This window comes from Peromyscus californicus, unplaced genomic scaffold, assembly GCF_007827085.1.
Source record: "Peromyscus californicus insignis strain IS unplaced genomic scaffold, ASM782708v3 Scaffold_4__1_contigs__length_199733344, whole genome shotgun sequence".
Lineage (NCBI taxonomy): Eukaryota > Metazoa > Chordata > Mammalia > Rodentia > Cricetidae > Peromyscus > Peromyscus californicus.
In genome coordinates, this window is record NW_026294562.1 from 28,287,340 (window position 1) to 28,307,579 (window position 20,240).

At 42.6% G+C, this 20,240-nt stretch overlaps 1 protein-coding gene across 3 annotated transcripts in view; it reads right to left on the reverse strand.

Moving 5' to 3' along the window:
• The window catches only part of Stambpl1 (STAM binding protein like 1), a 52,853-nt gene extending 40,786 nt beyond the window's left edge, over positions 1–12,067 (reverse strand). The window contains exon 1 of one of the 3 annotated variants that reach the window (XM_052762148.1): positions 11,701–12,067. The gene's annotated coding sequence lies outside the window, so the exon portion shown is untranslated. The other 2 variants (XM_052762150.1, XM_052762149.1) reach the window with 2 other exon arrangements.
• Positions 12,068–20,240: the final 8,173 nt, after the last annotated feature.

Sequence of the window (20,240 nt, forward strand, 5' to 3'; positions counted from 1 at the left end):
ATCTTTGAAAGTCAACAAATGATATATTAACTGTATATTTACTATATATTTATATATATAAACTATAACTATATATTAACTATATTACTATATTTATTATATATAGTAAAATAATATTTTTGTATTTGCATCAGTTGTAGCCCCTGTAATACCCATTATCACTACATCAGATGAAAATTTGTTGATCAGTAGTAAAGAGACAGACTTGAATAAAAATGAGCAAATGATGTGAATAAGTTTTTAGGCAAACATAAACAGCTACCTATGATGTGAAAAAAAAAGTGTTTAATCTCACTAGTAATTTTAAAAAATACAGAATTTCAGCACAGGGCTGTCGGTCAGTAGTTCAGTGTTTAGCCACAATGCTCCAGATACAGGTGTTGGGTCTTTGGCACCACAAAAACAAACCAAAACAAAACCTTAAATTTAAACTAGGTAATTTCATTAACTGGACTGATAAAATTCACATAACTGATCAGACACAATATTGATTATTCTGAAGAGCATATATGTTTCCGTTGACCAAGAAAGTATAATTTGAAAATTGTTCTTTAGATTCTCTGACAAATAAACACACATATGCATACCCACTCCCCCAACACCCCCCTGCACCACAGCATGTTTTTAAAATATTAAAAATTTGAAATAAAAATAGCCATCAAAAGAGAGTCATTTAAAAGACCTGACAGATGATGCTGTTAAAGAAGATTTAAATGCTTGCACACTGGACTGCTAAACTGTCTAAGTTAGAGCATCCAGTGAAATAGCAAGTGGTGGGAAGCCCTCAAGGCATCATGGGAAACTTTCAATTCACTTCCTGTATCAGTTGCTACATGTACATATCACTTTACGACTGACATTTCCTAAGCCTGTTAGGTTTGAGTGGGTGGCTTGAGACTTGACTTCTTGGTTAGTCAATTTCTCTATGTTCAAATAAACGATTAAGCAGGATGATGTTAGTGTTACACATCATGACATCCAACTGCCAGAAAGAGCAATTTTCTGGCTGTAGACATTTGGGAACACAGAGAAGGAAAACCCTACTGCAAAATCTTCAAGGATAGCTCTACTAAATTCACAGCCCCGAGTCCTTACTCATGTTCCCATCTGCTTTTTATGGTGACAAGCCTGTATTTTGCTCAACTGATTCCTCTGTTTATAGATAGAGTACTATGTGGCTCAAGCTGAGGAGTACATTTATTTGTATTACATTTAGTCCATCCTCCCTTTCAAATGGTGCGATTGTGTATACCAGAGAAGGTTTAAGCACCTTGGCCAGCTCTTAAAGGCCTTCCTGTTCTGGTCCTTTCCTCTCCCATGCACTATTAGACTGTTTTACACTGCTTGCTACATCTTCTGTAGTCTTCCTTTGATCAAATCTATCTCCAAACACTGGCCACTCCGAAGGACATTTGACATTATCTCTACAAATGCCTGCTAACACTGAGAGTTTCTGAATATAAGACACGAGCATGAAAAGTACCATACCATTCTATTCTAAGAACTCCAAGGCAGCCCTGAGGATGGTAGTGTGATGTGTGATTATGTGAAAATGTATATTTAAGGCAGAAGGTATACATGCTCAAAAATAAAAACAGAACTAAGCACTGGATATGAAATTAGACTTCACTGTTATGTTTCTCTAAATACGTCTTACTAATCACTTGTATCCACATTTCTTGCAGAGACTTTTAGACAGAGTCTGCCAAACTCCACCACAACCTCTGAAAGAGGAACTATATAGGAAGGATGGAAGACAATTTTTGGACTAACCCGAGGATTACTTTTATAAGTCATTTCATAAGTGACAATATCATACTTGATGAAAGAAAACTGACTATGTCTGTCATTAGAACATGATAGCTCTGTTTCTTTCAACACTTTGATATTTTACTAATTAGAAAAGCAAAGCTTTCCAGTTAGTAAATCCACCTGATTCCAAGTTAATTTTAATCTTATTTATGTACTTGAGTTTTGCATCGATTCAGTGAGCGGTTTCCCTATACCATAGAAACAACCACACTTCCAGGGCCCTTTCCAGGCCTTTCCAATCCCATTCCATCTCCTGGCTCCACTTTTTTACTGTTAGAGAAAAAAATATGGGGCAGTTTAGAAACAAACTTTTGAAGAAAAAACTCATAGGAAAAAGGACTAGCGTCAATCTATCATTAGACTGAAGCATGGACCCATGGTCAAGGAAGAGCTGTAGAATATTATTTTAAGATGTGTTCCTTTTGTTTATGCTGTGGAGCATTTGTTTAATGATGCAAAGATGTGCTGCATTCTTTTATGTTGCGTTTGTTTAGCTCTGTGAAGCTGTGTTACCTTATCTGCCTAAAACACCTGATCGGTCTAATAAAGAGATGAATAGCCAATAGCTGGGCAGAGAAAGGATAGGCAGGGTTGGCAGGCGCAGAGAATAAATAGGAGGAAAAGAGGGATTGGGAAGCAAGAGGAGGATGAAGGAGCAAGAAAAGAAGGGGCCAGCCACCCAGCCTCAGCCATACATGGAACAAGAAGGAAAGAAAAGATATACAGAAATAGAGAAAGGTATAAGCCCAGAGGCAAAAGATAGATGGGATAATTTAAGTTAAGAAAAGCTGGCTAGAAACAAGCCAAGCTAAGTGTAATCATATAGGTGCACGGGAGGCTTTTGGCAAGGTACCCCACAGTGAGTGAGGCAGACACACCAGATAGATGTGGTGGCGGGCTGCAGCGTGGCACATTGGAAAGTCACTCACACCCCTGGCACAGCATCAACGTGGAAAGAGTTTGTTAGTGAGAGAGACAGAGAAGGGAGGGGAGGAAAAGACGGAGAGAGGAAGAAAGAGAAAGAGAGGAAAAAGGGGGAAGCAGAGATGTGCACACCTCATGGTAAGGAAGGGAGGAAGGGGGAAAGAGAGAGAGTGAAGGAGGAGGAGTTTTTTCTTTCTTTTTTTTGTAAAAAAAGACCTTTTTATTATTAAGAGATTTTCTATTCATTTTACATACCAACCACAGATTCCCCTCTCCTCCCTCCCCCCTCTAGCATTTCTCCCCTAGCGCACTCCCCATTCCCACCTCCTCCAAGGCAAGGTCTCCCATGGGGAGTCAGCAGATCCTGGTGCATTCAGCTGAGGCAGGTCCAAGCCCCTCCTCCCTCCACCAAGGCTGCACAAAGTGTCCCACCATAGGCACTAGGCTCCAAAAAGCCCGCTCATGCACCAGGGATCATGTCCTGATCCTACTGCCTGGGGGCCCCCTAAACAGTTCAAGCTAAACATCTGTCTCACCTATCCAGAGGGCCTAGTTTAGTACCATGGGCTCAACTATTGGTCCACAGTTCATGCGTTTCCACTAGTTTGACTGGTGAATCCCTCCTCTCTCTCATCAACTGGACTCCTGGAGCTCGGCCTGGCACCTGGCTGTGAATCTCTGCATCTGCTTCTATCACTCACTGGATGAGGGCTCTATGATGACAGTTAAAGTATTCAGCCATCTGACCACCAGAGTAGGCCAGTTCAGGCACCCTCTCTACTATTGCCAGTAGTCTAAGGTGGGTTCATCCTTGTGGATTTCTGGGAACTTCCCTAGCACTCTGTTTCTCCCTATTCCCATGATGTCTTCATTTATCATGGTACCTCTTTCCTTGCTCTCCCACTCTTCCTGTTCCAGCTCGAACCTCCTATTCCCCTATGTTCTCATTCCCCATCCCTTGCCCTCCATTACTCCCCCTCACCCCCAGTTTGCTCATGTAGATCTCATCTATTTCTCCTTCACTGAGTGATCCATGTGTCCTTCCTTGCTAGCTAGCCTCCCTGGAGCTGTGGGTTACAGTCTGGTTATCCTTTGTTTTACATCTAATATCCACTTATGAGTACATACTATGTTTGTCTTTCTGAGTCTGTGTTACCTCACTCAGGATGATATTTTCTAGTTCCATCCATTTGCCTGCAAATTTCATCATATCATTGTTTTTCTCTTCTGAGTAGTACTCCATTGTGTATATGTACCAACCACATTTTATTTATCCATTCTTCAGTTGAGGGGCATGTAGGTTGTTTCCCGGTTCTGGCTATTATGAATACTGTTGCTATGAACATAGTTGAGCATGTGTCCTTGTGGTATGATTGAGCATTCCTTGGGTTTATGCTCAAGAGTGGTATAACTGGGTCTTGAGGAAGATTGATTCCCAATTTTCTGAGAAACTGCCATACTGATTTCCAAAGTGGCTGTACAAGTTAGCACTCCCACCAACAGTGGAGGAGTGTTCCCCTTGCTCGACATCCTCTGCAACATAAGCTGTCTTCAGTGTTTTTGATCTTAGCCATTTTGACAGGTTTAAGATAGTATCTCAGAGTCATTTTGATTTGCATTTCCCTGATGACTAAGGATGTTGAGCAATTCCTTAAATGTCTTTTGGCCATTTGAGATTCTTCTGTTGAGAAGTCTCTTTTTAGCTCTGTAGCCCATTTTTTAATTGAATTGTCAGGTATTTTGATGTCTAGTTTCTTGAGTTCTTTATATATTTTGGAGATCAGCTCTCTGTCAGATGTGGGGTTGGTGAATATCCTTTCCCATTCTGTATGCTGTCATTTTGTCTTATTGACCATGGCCTTTGCCCTAAAAAATCTTCTCAGTTTCAAGAGGTCCCATTTATTAATTGTTGCTCTCAGTGTCTGTGCTACTGGTGTTATATTTAGGAAGTGATCTCTGTGCCAATGCATTCAAGACTACTTCCTACTTTCTCTTCTATCAGGTTCAGTGTAACTGGATTTATGTTGAGGTCTTTGATTCACTTGGACTTGAGTTTTTTGCATGGCAACAGATATGGATCTATTTGCAATCTTCTACATGTTGACATCCAGTTATGCCAGCACCATTTGTTGAAGATGCTTTCTTTTTTCCACTGTACAAAGGGAATGTAGGATGGTGTCAGGAAGACACTGGGCAGGTCCCCAAGGGGTAGATCGGAATACTAACACTAAGGCTAGGTATTCATAAGAAAGAATAAGACACCATGTATATTTACTTGAGAGCTGGGTGGTGGGCCCCCAAAGTCAAAGAATAAAGAAAAGAACAAATTAGAGTTCTTTAGGTTTCATTTTAGCCACAGAAAGACAGAGCACTAATGTTAAGAGTGACAGCTTTAGAGGTAGGACACAGAATAGTATCCTATCAAGAAAAAAATGAAATCACGGGGTCAGTAGATAAGAGCAATTCAATCCTAATCCCATTACTAAATATAGTTTTCCTTTTGCTTTTAATTAGAGGTGCATGGCTGATTACCATTCAGCCATTTGAGCTTGAGATAGTGTTCTAAAAGGGACCTGTACCAGGGCTTCTTTTTGGGCGTAAGCAAATGCAAAACAGGAAGTCAGCACACAGGGAGCCAGAAAGGGTTAAAATGAGTCATCCTGACCTCTTGTTTCCAAATTGGTCCAATGAATCACTTAAGTCAAATCACCAGTGACTGATCTGTAATGGTTCACTTAAAGTTACCTCTCATAGGAACTTTTGAACAAATCTCTGGCTTAACTGAGATGCCATTAAAACATTAGTGATGACAAATGTTTAAAAACCAAAACACCAAATTCACCAAATCTCAAGTTCTCTTGTCTGTAGTCAAGCTAAAACTCAAGAAATTGAAGAGTTTCTTTAGGAAAGAATGAAACTTTGGTTAAATAAAGAAATATCCAAATCAAAGGATGCAGATGTTACTTAAAATGCCTTCAAGAAAATAATTCATGGTTTATTGAAGACTTTATCCAAAGCCAGGAAAAGCTCTCATGTGCTTAGTGAGACACTAAGACATCGGGACTGGAGGTACATAGCTCAGTGATCAAGTCTTTGCTTAATATGTGAGTTAAGTCCCAGTACTAAAACAAAAATAAACTAAAAACTATAGACTTCTCAAAGTCACCTACAAGAACAGAACTCAAAAGGCTTTAATGTAACGTTGTGAAAGTCCATCAATCGGTGACGGCAGACTAGATCCAGCTAGAAAAGATCTGAATAAACTGACAGTTTCCACTCTTCACCACCACAAGGATCTCCCCAGCAATAACTAAATCTGGTCTCCTGGAACTAGGTGCAGTCAGTTAAGTAAGCCAAAGAACAGCTACAAACTTCTTTGTCTGTGCCCCCCAGAACTTTCTGCACAAGCTAAATAAAAAGAAATACAATCATTACTGCATCGCGCTGGGAGAGTAGAAGCTATATGAGATTCTGGATCACAGTGAGAGGTAGATGGCACAGAGGTCCTCAGAATACCGATAGCCAATACTGGACTTGGGACCTGCTGCACTTTTTAGGAAGGAATATCCTCCTTATCTCAAGCACAGTCACTGAGTATAACGGTAGATGTCTGTGTTGTGTATGTCAACTGCACTGGGCAGAAAAGTTAAACAGAACTCACTTTACAGCAAATGTAAAAGCACAAATTAGAACCAGTCAGATGGCTCAGTTGGTAAAAGTACTAGCCACTGCATCTACCGACGTGACTTTGATTCCCAAGAGCTAGAAGGTGGAAGGAGAGAACCAACTCCTGAAAGCTATTTTCTAACCTTCACATATGGACCCCATGATGTATACATACACACATAAAACAATATATGTATATATATATGAATACTTCTTAATAAGCTTACTAAAAAACATTTAGAAAATACTAAAACATCAAGGAAAAATAATCCTCTAAAAAGTACAATAATCTGGGTACCAATTCTAAATTGCAGATAATGTGTCTGTGTTTAATTTGGGAGCTGTGAAAGAGGTAAAAGCCACATGGCAGAACGTAGATTAATAAAGACAGGTTAATTTGAGTTATAAGAGCTAGTTGGGGGCAAGCTTAAGCTAAAGGCTAAGCTTTCATAATTAATAATAAGTCTCATTATTTGGGAACTGGCAGCCAACAAGAAAGACTAGCTACAGCAAATAGCAAAATAAATTCATGTTTCTAACCACTCCATAACTTAATATTCCCTAAATTTTTCAGGATTTTGAAGTTGTATCAAGACTCAGCAGGAAAGAATGCTGGAGCTGGGCGGTGGTGGCACACGCCTTTAATCTCAGCACTTGGGAGGCAGAGCCAGGTGAATCTCTGTGAGTTCAAGGCCAGCCTGGTCTACAAAGCGAAATCCAGGACAAGAACCAAAACTACACAGAGTTCGAAACCCTGTTTCGAAGAACAAAAAACAAAAAACACCAAAAAAAAAAAAAATTAAAAAGAAACAGAAAGAGAAAAGAATGCTGGGGTTGGTGATTATTTTTATGCCTCTTTTCATATAAGGAATTCTGACCTATTAAGTTGCCTTTTTTCCTCCTTCAAGACAGGGTTTCTCTGTGTAGCCCTGGCTGTCCTAGAACTCGCTTTGTGGACTGGACTAGCCTTGAAAACACAGAGATCCATCTGCCTCTGCCTCCCTAATGCTGGGATTAAAGGGTGTGTGCCACCATGCTTGGCCACCGAAGCTGTCTTTATCTTGGTGTCTAAGGAATTTTGGTCCAGTTATCACTTTCTCTTTTTCCTTTTTCTAACCCACTCCTACTCAGTTGCCAGATGCTCTTATGAAAACATACCTTGCCAAGCATGGTGGCGCATGCCTTTAATCCCAGCATTTAGGAGGCAGAGGCAGGCAGATCTGCCAGCCTGGTCTATGGAGTGAGTTCCAGGACAGTCAGGGCAACACAGAGAAAACCTGACCCCAAAAAACAAACAAACAAACAAACAAAAAAACCACACACAAAAAAAAAAGAAAAAAAATTTGCATTATTGTTAAATGATACAATATTAATATCTAGGTCAATTCTACTAGCTTTCTAACTTTCATCCTGCAATCAGATCCTGAATGACAAAGAGAATGACTAAGGACTAGAGATAGAAAGTCAGAACTACAGCAAAAAGAAGATAAACTTCTAACCATCCAAAAGAGTTCCTTAGACAAATCATAGAACTCACCAGTTAGCCACTGTTTGGATTAAGGGACTGCTTTTCATAAATAAGGGTTATGAAGGAACCGCCCATCTGAATTAATGTCTCTAAGCCAAGCACTTCAATAGACAAAACTAACACTGACTTAATTTAAAAATTAGAAAGAGAATCAAATGATCTGTGGTTTGAAGACTCATCAGCTTGCCAAATGTTAAACTGGTCTCTCTTCTTAGCTAAAGAGTCAGGAGGACTGTACTAGCCATCTAGTGGATTTGCTTAGAAATGCAAATAATTTCTGACAAAAGCCACACCCAGATGTAGTTCCATCCAGATTATTCCTGAATGGAACTCTGTGATGTCAGCTCAGGATTTCTGACTATGCCCTCAGCACAGTGCAGTAGACAGTTCACGCATTCAGGAAGCTGGGAGAAACAGATCAATAGGTACCAATATGGTGTTTTATGTTGCTTTAGAACAGTGGTTCTCAACTTGTGGGTCATGACCCCTTTGGGGGTCAAAGCACCTTTTCACAGGGGTCAAATACCAGATATCCTGCATATCAGATATTTACATTATGATTCAACGAAGTTGATCTTCTTTATCGAATATATTGACTGTGCTTTGATTTGATGGAGTGTTTGGTGATTCATATAAAGTTATCTCCAAAAAGAAAATCAAAATCAGAAGAGTCAATGTAGCTTAGGCTGGGAAGACAAAGATGTTCTAGAACCTGTTGTTCATTTGACAATTATTTGTTCAACAGCTGAAACCCATCAGCCCTAAGGGATGGAAAATCCACTCTGGTATTTTCAGCAACGACCATGAGTCATTTCTCATAGTTTCCTTGGAAATAACTTATAAATCCTTAAGGAGGTCAAGAAAAAAATTACTGGATTAAGCAGAAACACACACAGAGAGACACCCAGTGAGTAGATTAAAGTGTTAACAGGCTGGCTAGAGAGATGGCTCCGTGTGTAAAGCTGCTTGCACCAAGTCTGAGTTGGATCCCCAGAATCCAGACAGTGGAAGAAGAGAACCAACTCCCCAACATTGTCCTCTGACCTCCACGTAAGTAGTGCGCATGTGCACACACACACTAAATAAATAAGTGGAAAAAATGTCTCTAACTTAAAACCATAATGGCCAGAAGGGCACTTGATATGTTTTCAGTGGCATCTACATTACTTCCTCTCATAATTTTGAGTAAAACTTTTCAGCCTAGATGTCCACTAATGAATAAATGGATAAAGAAAATGTGGTGAACCTATAGCGTCATTTTGTTGTTGTTGTTGTTTGTTTTTGTTTTCGAGACAGGGTTTCTTTGTGTTGTTTTGGTGCCTATCCTGGATCTCGCTCTGTAGACCAGGCTGGCCTTGAACTCACAGAGATTCCCCTGGCTCTGCCTCCCAAGTGCTGAGATTAAAGGTGTGCACCACCACCGCCTGGCTCTATAGTGTTATTTTCATTTAGCTGTAAAGAAAAGTGGAACTATAACATTAAAAAAACTGGGTCACTATGTTAAGCAAAATGAGACAGCCAGACTCAGAAAGACAAATTGCACATTTTCTCTTGTGTGCGGAGTCTACGTTTCAGTACACACACACACACACACACACACACACACACACACACACACACACACACACATATACAGAGAGAGAGAGGGAGAGAGAGAGGATATGAAAGGGGACCTGAGAGCAAGAAGTCTATCTAAAGGGAAGGGGGAGGAGGGGACAAGAGAGGGTAATATATATAGCATGAAACAGAAAGGGAACTATCTAGGGGATGGAAGGATCACAGGAGGAGTGAGCAGAAACTCAGTGTGGGGAGCTAACAAGAACAGTTTAATAACATACATGTATGAATGAAACCTATTTCTTTGTATGTTAAAAAATTAATTTGAGGGTGATCAGGCTTTTCTTTACTTTTTTTCTTTTTCTTTTGAGACAGGGTATCTCTGTGTAACAGCCCTGGCTGTCCTGGACATCACTCTCTAGACCAGGTTGGCCTCGAACTCACAGAGATCTGCCTGCCTCTGCCTCCTGAGTGCTGGGATAAAAGGCGTGCACCACCATTGTAAAGCAGGCCTGAGAAGAATCCTTAAAGGAAGGGTCTCAACCAATTGAAAGTAAAAAATATTAACTATTATTAGCAGTTCTTTAACGTCTTATCAGCCCTTTCAGGAACCAACCCAGAGACAGCACTCATAGTACATTCTGCTCCTGAGGACACCCACAGAACCTGGGGCCCCTCACTGTTCCCTCCAAGTCAAGACCCCTTGCAAATGGGTAAAGGACTGAGAATCTGCCTTTATAGGCTAAACGATGCATATTTTACTCAAGGAAACAAGAAAATAAAGTGCTTGTTAAGATTCTCAAGAAACAGCTAATGCATGCATTACATCTGAGATGTACTCAACAGTCCATTTGCATGAACTAAACACTGCTATGGGCAGACGGAACAGATAACTTCTTCCATCCAGTTAGTTTTCCTGGTTGATCCTAATAACAGTCCCTGCCTTTGAATAAAGCGGCTCTACTATAGAGATTCTCAACCTGTGGGTGGCAACCTTTGGAGGGGGGTCAAGTGACCCTTTCACAGGGGTCACCTAAGACCATCAGAGGGCATTACGATTCATAACAGTAGCAAAATTACAGCTATAAAGTAGCAACGAAAATAATTTTATGGTTGGGTGCCAACTGCATGAGGAACTATATTAAAGGGTCGCAGCGTTAAGAAGGTTGAGGACCACTGCTCTAACCGAATCAGCCTACTGCTGAGACGTTAAGGTGTTTAAAATGAACACAGATATTCTAGAGTCAATCTAAAAAATGCCCAGCAAAGTCTACTTACAGAGCACATTTGTAAGGCTCAATTTAGCATGCACCAGGAAAACAAAACTTGCCCATTGAAAAGGGTCTGGAAACAAATACTACTTAAAAATTGAAACCGGAAGTCAAACACTCAAGTGTTAATTTGTCTGCTCTCACAGTCCGCGTTGACCTTGACAGGAGCTCAAATTAACCTTATTTCTGGAAACGCTTTTAAAACTCAAGACTTCGTTTAATTTTCAATGACTAGCTGGATGTCTGGAAAAGCGGCGTGCTCACCGGAGCTTAATTGCTACCAAACACTCATTTGGGGAAGACAGACCAGCCGCTCCCCCTCACACTAACCTAGAGATTTTTTCCCTAAATCAGATTCTGTTTCTTAAATTGCTGCTTCATTGTGAAATTTTCTTTTACACTTCAATTATTCACAGCATTTCGGGCTCTAGACTCCCAGCAGGTTGGGTTGTTTCGGGGAGTTCTGGAAAATTACGTTTTCATGGCATTGCACTTTTCATGCATTTCTCTTTTGGCTTTTAGCGAACACTCTAGTTATTCCAATAAGAGAATATGTCTCAGGCTAAATGGCATCTAGAAAGCTCTCTCCTCCCCCACCCCCACCCCCACCCCAGTATGAAGATGTTTTACCAGTTCTCGCCCCTCCCTCCTTGACATCCAGCGCAGCCGACGTGAAGCCCCACGCAAAACCAGTGAGGTGGGCTCTCAGAATTCTGACATCACCAGCAAGGATGCATCCCAAGTCCGAACCAGAAAAGCACGCGCATCCGGGTCCAGGTCACCGCCCGGAGGCCAGGAACCACCGTCCCTGCCTTCCCCAGCAAGAAACTAACCCTAGGGCGGAGAGGGGCGCATGGGGGCGGGGACTGCAGGGCGACAGGAAGCCAGCAGTCATCTCCACGCACCTCCCGGGCCAACGGGCACACGTGCGCGGCCACTCACCAGCAGTCGTGCGTGTCGGGAGCTCGCGTGGGATGGCGACCGCGGCGGCTGCCCCCGCGCGGGCCGCGTGGCTCGGGCATCCGTGTGGCCGCTGCAACCGGGGTGGCGGTAGCTGCTCCGCAAGGCACCGGCGCTTGGTGACGGTGGCACCAGGCTGGGAGGCGCCCGCGGGCTGGTCCGGGCCGTGCCTTCTCTGAGTTCTCTCTGCCAGTGGTCGGACGAGCCCTGCTACCTTCCGTGTCTTGGGCTCGCTCTAGCTGGCCGGACAGCCCCAGCGCCCTTGCAAACCTACGCACCGGCCCGGTGACCTCCGAATCTGTGGCGGCCTTCTCTGTAGCAGCAACACCAGGAAAGAAATTGTCACTGCAATGGTCCCGGCCTCCTCTGCCCTGGCTCCAGGGTACCGCCTTCGCCTCTGCCTCCGCCCCCTCCTCCGTAGCCACAGCCTCCCACGTGCTGCAGAAAAACCTGGCGGGTGGCGGGTCCCTGTGGATGGCTTAGGGCCAGAGTGAAACGGTCGCCTGTGGTTTACCCCCCACCTCACCCCACCCCACCCCACCCCAGACACCCTGCTCGCTCGCTGCCCAAAGTTGGACCACCTGAACCGTCCAGTGAACTATCAGCTTCACCTAGAAAGCAGGGGAACGGCTGGGCGGCTCCAAAACTGCAGAGTACACAAGCCATTTGCTGGTGGGATGGCTCCGGATATAGGGTTACATACAGCTTATGTAGGAATCCCAATTTGAGATTTGTCTGTGACTAAGCACTCACGCCACGAAACACTCTCCCTCTCTCCACCTTCTTGAGATAGGAAAATACAAACGGATAGCTCATTATTACTATAGTTACCACCATATGCAGTGTCTTCAATATGGCCCTCCACCCATGCCAGACACGCAGTACACGCGATCTGACATATTTGCTACAGCCCAGTGTATAAAAGCTGCCTCTTATACTCTTTCCATGAACAGGGCATAGACAAGTAAAATCATTTATCAATGATTTTTTGCTCAGCTTCAAAGTAGAAGATACACTTTAAATCTGAGAGCGTGGGAGGAAGAGGAGGGACTGAAGGAGTGGGGAGAAGCCACTGTGATTTGACATCTGTGCTGGCTGGTTTTTGTGGCAACTTGACACAAGCGAGAGCCATCTGAGAAGAGAGACACTGAATTGAGAAAATGCCTCCATAAGACAGAGTAGAAGGCAGGCCGGCAGGCCTGTAGGACATTTTCTTAATTGCTGATGGATGTGGGAAGGCCCAGCCCACTGTGAGTAGCGCTGCCTCTGGGCAGATGGTCTTGGGCTCTATAGAAGGCCTACTGAGCAAGCCACGAGGAGCAAGCCAGTAAGCAGTACTCCTTCAGGGCCTCTGCATCAGCTCCTGGCCCCGGATTCCTGCGTGTTTGAGTTCCTGCTATGACTTTCTTCAAGAATGGACTGGGCCTTGGCAGTGAAATAAACCCGTTCCTCCCTAAGTTGATTTTGCTCATGGTCATGACCAAGCTGTTTCTCTGAGGGAGCAGATCCTACCAGCTGGCCAACGTTTTAGGAACACTGCTGCCTGCTACTGATGAGACTGGGGGTGTTCTCTTCAGCTTAGGTGGGAACCCCGCTCCAAGTGGGAGAAAAGACCACAGGTGTGGGGGGGGGGGGGACAGGGGACGGGCACACTAGCTGTCTTGGTTGGCTTTTCCTTTGGAAACCAAACTTTCAGCCCTGGGTCTGCCACCTCCTGAGCTGTTTAGATCACCCTTGTCCCCTTCTAAGGCATCTCCACCCTACTGTGGTGTAAAATTAGCCTCAAGTGTCACAGTCTGAAGCCTTGCTTTTCAGGAGACAATGGTGTTGGTTTTTGTTGTTGCTGTTTTGTTCCAAATATCAAAACCAGAAAATTCCCCAAATATTCACATTTTTAAATTCTACTTTTTATGTGCTGTGGGAGGGATCAAACCCAGAGCTTTAAGAGGGCTAAGGATGAGTTCTAGCCTCGAGCAACATCTCTAGCACTCCAAAATTCAGATTTTTGATTTTTTTTTTTTTTAAGTTTGAAGATGTCCTACCTGTTATAGCTGAGTAACATGTTGCTCCTTTAGATTCTTGAGTTTTTCACAGTGCCAGGGCCATCATCACTCCTGTGGATATCTGCACTTCAATGACATTTGAAGATTTCATAGACCTTTGAGTCTCATGTTCTGGATGGGATAATCTTGTCTACTAGACAAAATGCATTCTGGTGATTGTAGTGAAAAAATAAGTCATATTCTATAGTTCCACGTGTGTATTTACAATAGTGACTGATCATGTGACTTACTACCTAACATCCAAAGTCCCACCTGAAAGCAGAGTAGGGTGGTACATGCCTGTCTGTAGTTTAACTAATTGGAGCCTGAGGAGGGGGAACTGACGAGACTTACGAGTTCCCGGTCAGCGTAGCCAACACAGAGGAAAACCTGTCTCAGAACAAAAATAGCATCTGGAATCACGAGATGGCTCGGAGGATAAAGATGTTTGCTGCCGTGATTGAGGACCAAAGTTTGATCCCTCCCACAAGATAGAAGAAAGGACCAGCACCTAGAAACTGTCCTCTCCTGTCCACACACACACACACACACACACACACACACACACACACACACTAAATGAGTAAATAAATAAATAAATGCTGAATTAAATAAATTTGATAAGAGTCCAAATGACTCAATATGTTTTGTCCTAACATCCTCATCCTTAGCAGTCACTATGAGCTGACTGAAATTCAGCTCATCAGAGCCTCCTAGCTAGCTTCGAATCTAGATTTTGTTATTAAAAAAAACTTTAGAAAAAGTTCTATTATCTGTAAAAAGGCTTTTGTGTCTAGGGAGTGTTGCTGGAGTTTTCCTGCCTGGCCCACAGTCAGGACAAATCTCTCTCACCCGCCAGTCCCAAGCCGCTCAAACCCGATCAAGTAAACACAGAGACTTATATTGGTTACAAACTGTATGGCCGTGGCAGGCTTCTTGATAGCTGCTCTTACAGCTTAAATTAATCCATTTCTATTAATCTATACCTTGCCACGTGGCTTGTGGCTTACCGGTACTTTACATCTTCCTTGTCCTGATGGCGGCTGGCAGTGTCTCTCTCCCCAGCTTCCTGTTCTCTCAATTTTCCTCTCTGTTAGTCCAGCCTATACTTCCTGCCTGGCCACTGCCAATCAGTGATTTATTCATTGACCAATCAGCAACACATTTGACATACAGACCATCCCACAGCACCTCCCCTTTTCTTTTCTTAAAAAGGAAGGTTTTAACCTTTACACATCTCCAAAGTCAGCTTGGTATATTTGGGAATTTGGGTGTAGCTTCTCTTACTACTTCCTGCTGGAGGGGGGCGCTGTATCTTCTGGGGAAACAAAGAAAATTTTAGGATCATGGAGTAGTCCGTGAGGCTGTATCATCTGAGCCAGTTGTCTTGAAACGGTTCTGGATGTTGGATCATCTGGGCCATGGTGTCATCAGAGACCTTTCAGGGGGTCTTGGCTGGTCAAACCTGATGTATCTTACTCTGGAACAAATCCATAGCCTCTTGCTTTCTGTGGAAACAAAAGAGACTCTTTTCCAAAGCAACATATCCTTACATCCAAATTTTGAAGTCAAAGTATCTTTAAAATATACATACTGGTTTAACTCAGCTTCCTTTATAATCAAATATCTCTCTGTAGTTAAGAATCCCAAAGACAACACAATCCAGACTCTCTGTGTAATAGTCATCTCTACGTGGCTTATTTTTTATATTAATTTTACTGTCTCTTTAAAGACTATTTTTTTTAAAACCATGTATTTGTTTCTATACTGTATATATCACCTTTTTTTGTCTCTTTCAAGCCTACGTATATTTTACACACATTTTAAACTATTACATCTGAATCTGTCTTATTGTGAATCTATTGCCTTGAACTGCAGCAGCTGTGGCTGCTGGCTCCGCCCACCTCAGCTTCCCAACATGGCGGCGGCGGTATGCTTACCGCCAGCTCTGGGAGCTATCGTGGGTCTATGCTTTTATCCAAGCAGTGTGTAGCCCAGAAACCTCTTTTTTTTGTTTTGTACTAGCAAAGGCTAAATCCACCAAGCAGCTTAATGTGCCACTTGCAGAGGCCTCATTCCCACCATACCGTAGGTTGAGCGCACACGCTAGGAACCCGCACACCAGGAACCCGCCAGTAGCTCAAACCAGCAGCTGCCGCTCATTTGAGAGAGACAATTAGGAAGCTGTTTTTAGCTCCGTTTTAGAATCTTTTTTCTCAGTTTTTAGGTGGAAACTCTTGCCACCACGTTGGACGCCATTTGTTGCTGGAGTTTTCCTGCCTGGCCCACAGTCAGGAACTCCAGGGTTACAATGGTACTGTTCTACAGAGGTTGTATGGGCTGCAGTTGTCTACAGATGTCTGAGCGGGCTGTTGGAGTAGTAAAGCCTATTCTGATTTCAACTGGCCAGCTTCCAGGCATGTTTGATATGCAACTTGATGGCCTTCCTGCACATTTCCAATTAAGCTAGGTGGAAATAGTTTCAGTTTGCCACACAAATTTGTGGGTGACTTAAGCACTTTATAAAGAGATACTTACTACAACAGTCTAGAATTTTTATCTTAGATTTCAAATTTTAATCCTTAGTATAGTTTTCCTTTCATTTTAAAAGATACAATTTCAAGATTACCCCAAAATCTACAAATCTAGGGAAAAATTAAGGGAAAAGGGGGAGAGAGAGAGAGAGAGAGAGAGAGAGAGAGAGAGAGAGAGAGAGAGAGAGAGAGATCTATAATCCTAGCTATTCAGGAAGCTGAGAGTGGATGATCTCTAGCTAAAGGCTAGTCTGGGCTACAGAGTAAGTTCAAATCCAGTTTGAGCAACTTCATGAGATTCTTTCTCTGGGCGGTGGTGGCGCACGCCTTTTTCCCAACACTTGGGAGGCAGAGCCAGGCAGATCTCTGTGAGTTGGAGGCCAGCTTGGTCTACAGAGCAAGATCCAGAACAGGCACCAAAACAACACAGAGAAACCTTGTCTTGAAAAAACAAACAAACAAACAAACAAATAAACAAACAAACAAAGGACTGGGGGGATGTAGCTTGGTGTTAAAGCCACTGTTTAATATGCACGGGGTGCTAGATTCAGCCTTAAAAACCCATATCAGCAGAGTTGCTTATTTACAGACAGCCATTTTGTCTATTTGTCTATTTCTGTATTGCTGACTAGAGTACAATTAAAGGGGTTCCCTCATCTTGTGGTATCATTTAGTGCAATTGATGGGAAATGAATTTTTCTGTATGTTAACAAAAACTATAAAATGTACTTGCTCCTTTCCCTTGTAATTCCATTTCTAAGAAGGAATGTATCTAATGGGAGTCTGAAATGAGGAATGAGAGTTTTCCATCAAGCTATTTATGACCAACTGTGGGAATCACAGCGTTTATGGTGATTTTGTTTGTTTGTTTGTTTTTTGTTTTTTTTTTTCGAGACAGGGTTGTAGTGGGTAGCCATTCCAGCTTATAGTTACAACTTAGTAGATAAAACATATTAAGTATTAGATTCAGGTTCTTTAGGATAGGACACCTTTTGGAATGATCTTTGTAACATGCCATTTACCTATGCTCTATACTTCTCTGGATTTTAGTATGTGTTTCTTGCTTGATATTGTTTGCATTGGTTGTAGTTCCATCTTATCTAGGTCATTATCCCTCATTATTCCTGGACTATATTTGATAACCATTCCTTTGTATATAGTCTTGTATTAGGTTAGAACTTTCTTATTTAGACAAAAAGGGGGAGATGTAGTGGGTAGCCATTCCAGCTTTGATCTGGAAGTTCCAACCCCCATTGAGATTTCGGCAACTGTCATGCCTACAAGGCGGGGCCAAGGGAGGCGCCTTGGAGATCTTGATTGGTGGGCGCGCTCTCTGTTGCGGGACCCTGGATAGTGGAGGTCGACCGAGCAGAGCTCCAGAGAACACCGCTGGACTGTGATACACCTTCCCCAGACTCCGCGACCTACCTATCCCTTAATTTGTACGTTATGCCATTAAATAAATCTCCCTTTAACTACGTGGAGTGGCCTTAATAATTTCACCAATACAGGGTTTCTCTCTGTAACTTTGGAGCCTATCCTGGAACTCACTCTGTAGACCAGGCTGGCCTCGAACTCGCAGAGATCTGCCTGCCTCTGTCTCCTGTGTGCTGGGATTAAAGGCATGTTCCACCACCACCCAGCTCGTTTATGGTGATTTTTAAGGAGATTGAAACTGTTGGGGATACTATGTTAATCAAACAAGGTCACGGAATTGCTATCTATGTAATATCAATTGTATAATAATACAGAAAAAACTCTAGAATTCATTAAAACTACCTCCTAGATATTAGTTAGGACAGTTATTGTCTCCTTTATACTGAATCATATTTTCAATTTTTCTATAAAGCTCATGATGGCAGCCAGATGGTGGTGAAATTGTGCTTGTCACAGTACCTGGTTCATAAGAGGCGCATCACAGATATTTGGGAAAAGGATGAAAGAAATGGAGGGAAGGATAAAGGAAGGAAGAAGGAATGAAACATGCATTATATCACCAAGACCATGAATTAAGGGACGTGACTCCCTTGTCATTAGCTTAGTTGCTGGCACTCACAGAAACAGGGCACTGCACTCCAATTACTTCATTGAGCAACACTGCATTTCAGAATTTCTCAACTGATGACAAATGAGTTCCACCAGACATGCAATACAGCCAGATACAGATTTTTCCTGTCCTGCAACATCAGAGATGATCTGTCCTGAGATGTGGAACAGCCTCAGTGTGTTGGTACTCAAAACCAAAAGGTCTCTTCTTGCCTCTGGTTATAACACAGAGATTTGCACTCTAGTTAGGGAACCCGGATGCCAAGAACTTGGAGTGGTCTCTAATTTCCCTGTTTGTTGGGATCTTATCTCTTGGAACTGGCAGTACAAAGTATGCAGGGTTGAATTTGCATTAGTCAGGATGCTAAACTGTTTATGTATTACTCCAGCAGTTTGAGGTATGGACATAAAGTGGTGGTCTCAGCCAGGCGGCGGTGGCACACGCATGCCTTTAATTCCAGCACTCAGGAGGCAGAGCCCAGGTGGATTTCTGTGCGTTCAAGGCCAGCCTGGTCTACAGAGCAAGATCCATGACAGGCTCCAAACCTACACGGACAAACCTTGTCTCAAAAAACCAAAAGAAAAAAAAAGTGGTGGTCTTGGCTCAGCCCTACTCAGTGGCTCCAGACTGACTGAAGTCCTTGTACTTGGTTGTAGATTTAGAATTTCCTGGCTCTGGCTTATGTTTAACGTCAAATCTCAGGACAAAGGCAAGCATGAAAACACCCAACTGACCCTACTTAAAGACTTAAGAATATTGTATGCTCAGAATTAACGAGAACCTTCTAGAAAATACTCATTCTTACAGTTCTGCTTTGGCAATCATTTAGATTGGCCTGGGGAGTCCATGAAATCCTTTCAGTCAAAAAGCGCAAAAGGATTTTCATGAATACACAAAGGCATTAATTGACAGTTTCTCTTTCATTCTCTCATGAGTTTGCAGTAGGGAGTTCTAGATCTGTATGTGTGGCGTTGACCCAACTTGAATGCAGATACAGATAGAAAAATCCAGCCATCTCTCAGGCTGGGCGGAAAGAGATAGTCAACAGGGTTGGGAGTATGGATTGTTGGTAGTTTACTGACTTGGCTCATGTAAGGCTTTGGGTTTGTCTCCATCCCAGCATTGCAAAGAAAAATGAAAAGCTAAAGAAATTCCGAGATCAAAAACTTTGAGAGCCACTGATCCATGCTAAAAAGAGTATTTTCCATTTTCAGTTAGAGCTATGATAGTTTAGCCTGAGCCTGTCAGCACAGGAAGAACCTTTGAGAACGGAAACCGTGGGCACATTTGACATTTTCCACATGTGAGCTTTATTTGGGTGTCTTTTTCCCCTGCTACTTTAAACTCAGACAATTTTATATCCATGACATTCTGTGTCCTATGTACCAGATGAGACTTGAAAATGTCTGGAGCCTTCTTCTCTGCTGCCATTTACAAACTGTCCTGGACCTCATTCCCATGAGCTCAGGTTTTCCCATGGCAAAACAAGAACTATAGCTCAAAAGAGCTTGGAAATTAATTTGAAGTTATTCAATATTGAAACACTCTGGGCGGGCGGTGGTGGCGCATGCCTTTAATCCCAGCACTCAGGAAGTAGAGGCAGGTGAATCTCTGTGAGTTCGAGGCCAGCCTGGTCTACAGAGCGAGTTCCAGGATAGGCTCCAAAGCTACACAGAGAAACCCTGTCTCAAAAAAAAATGCTTATTCTAGGAAACATTTCAATATGCAGGCAGACCCTTGGTGAAAAATGAAAATTCCCTCTTCTGCTAATATTTATTTGACCTCTTGACTTTAGGTACAGAAGATATTGACTTATTAGAAGTCCTGTTTGGGTTGTCTTTCTAATAAGATCTCTTCTGGTAGTCTGATTTACATATACAAGAATGTGTGTGGAAGAAG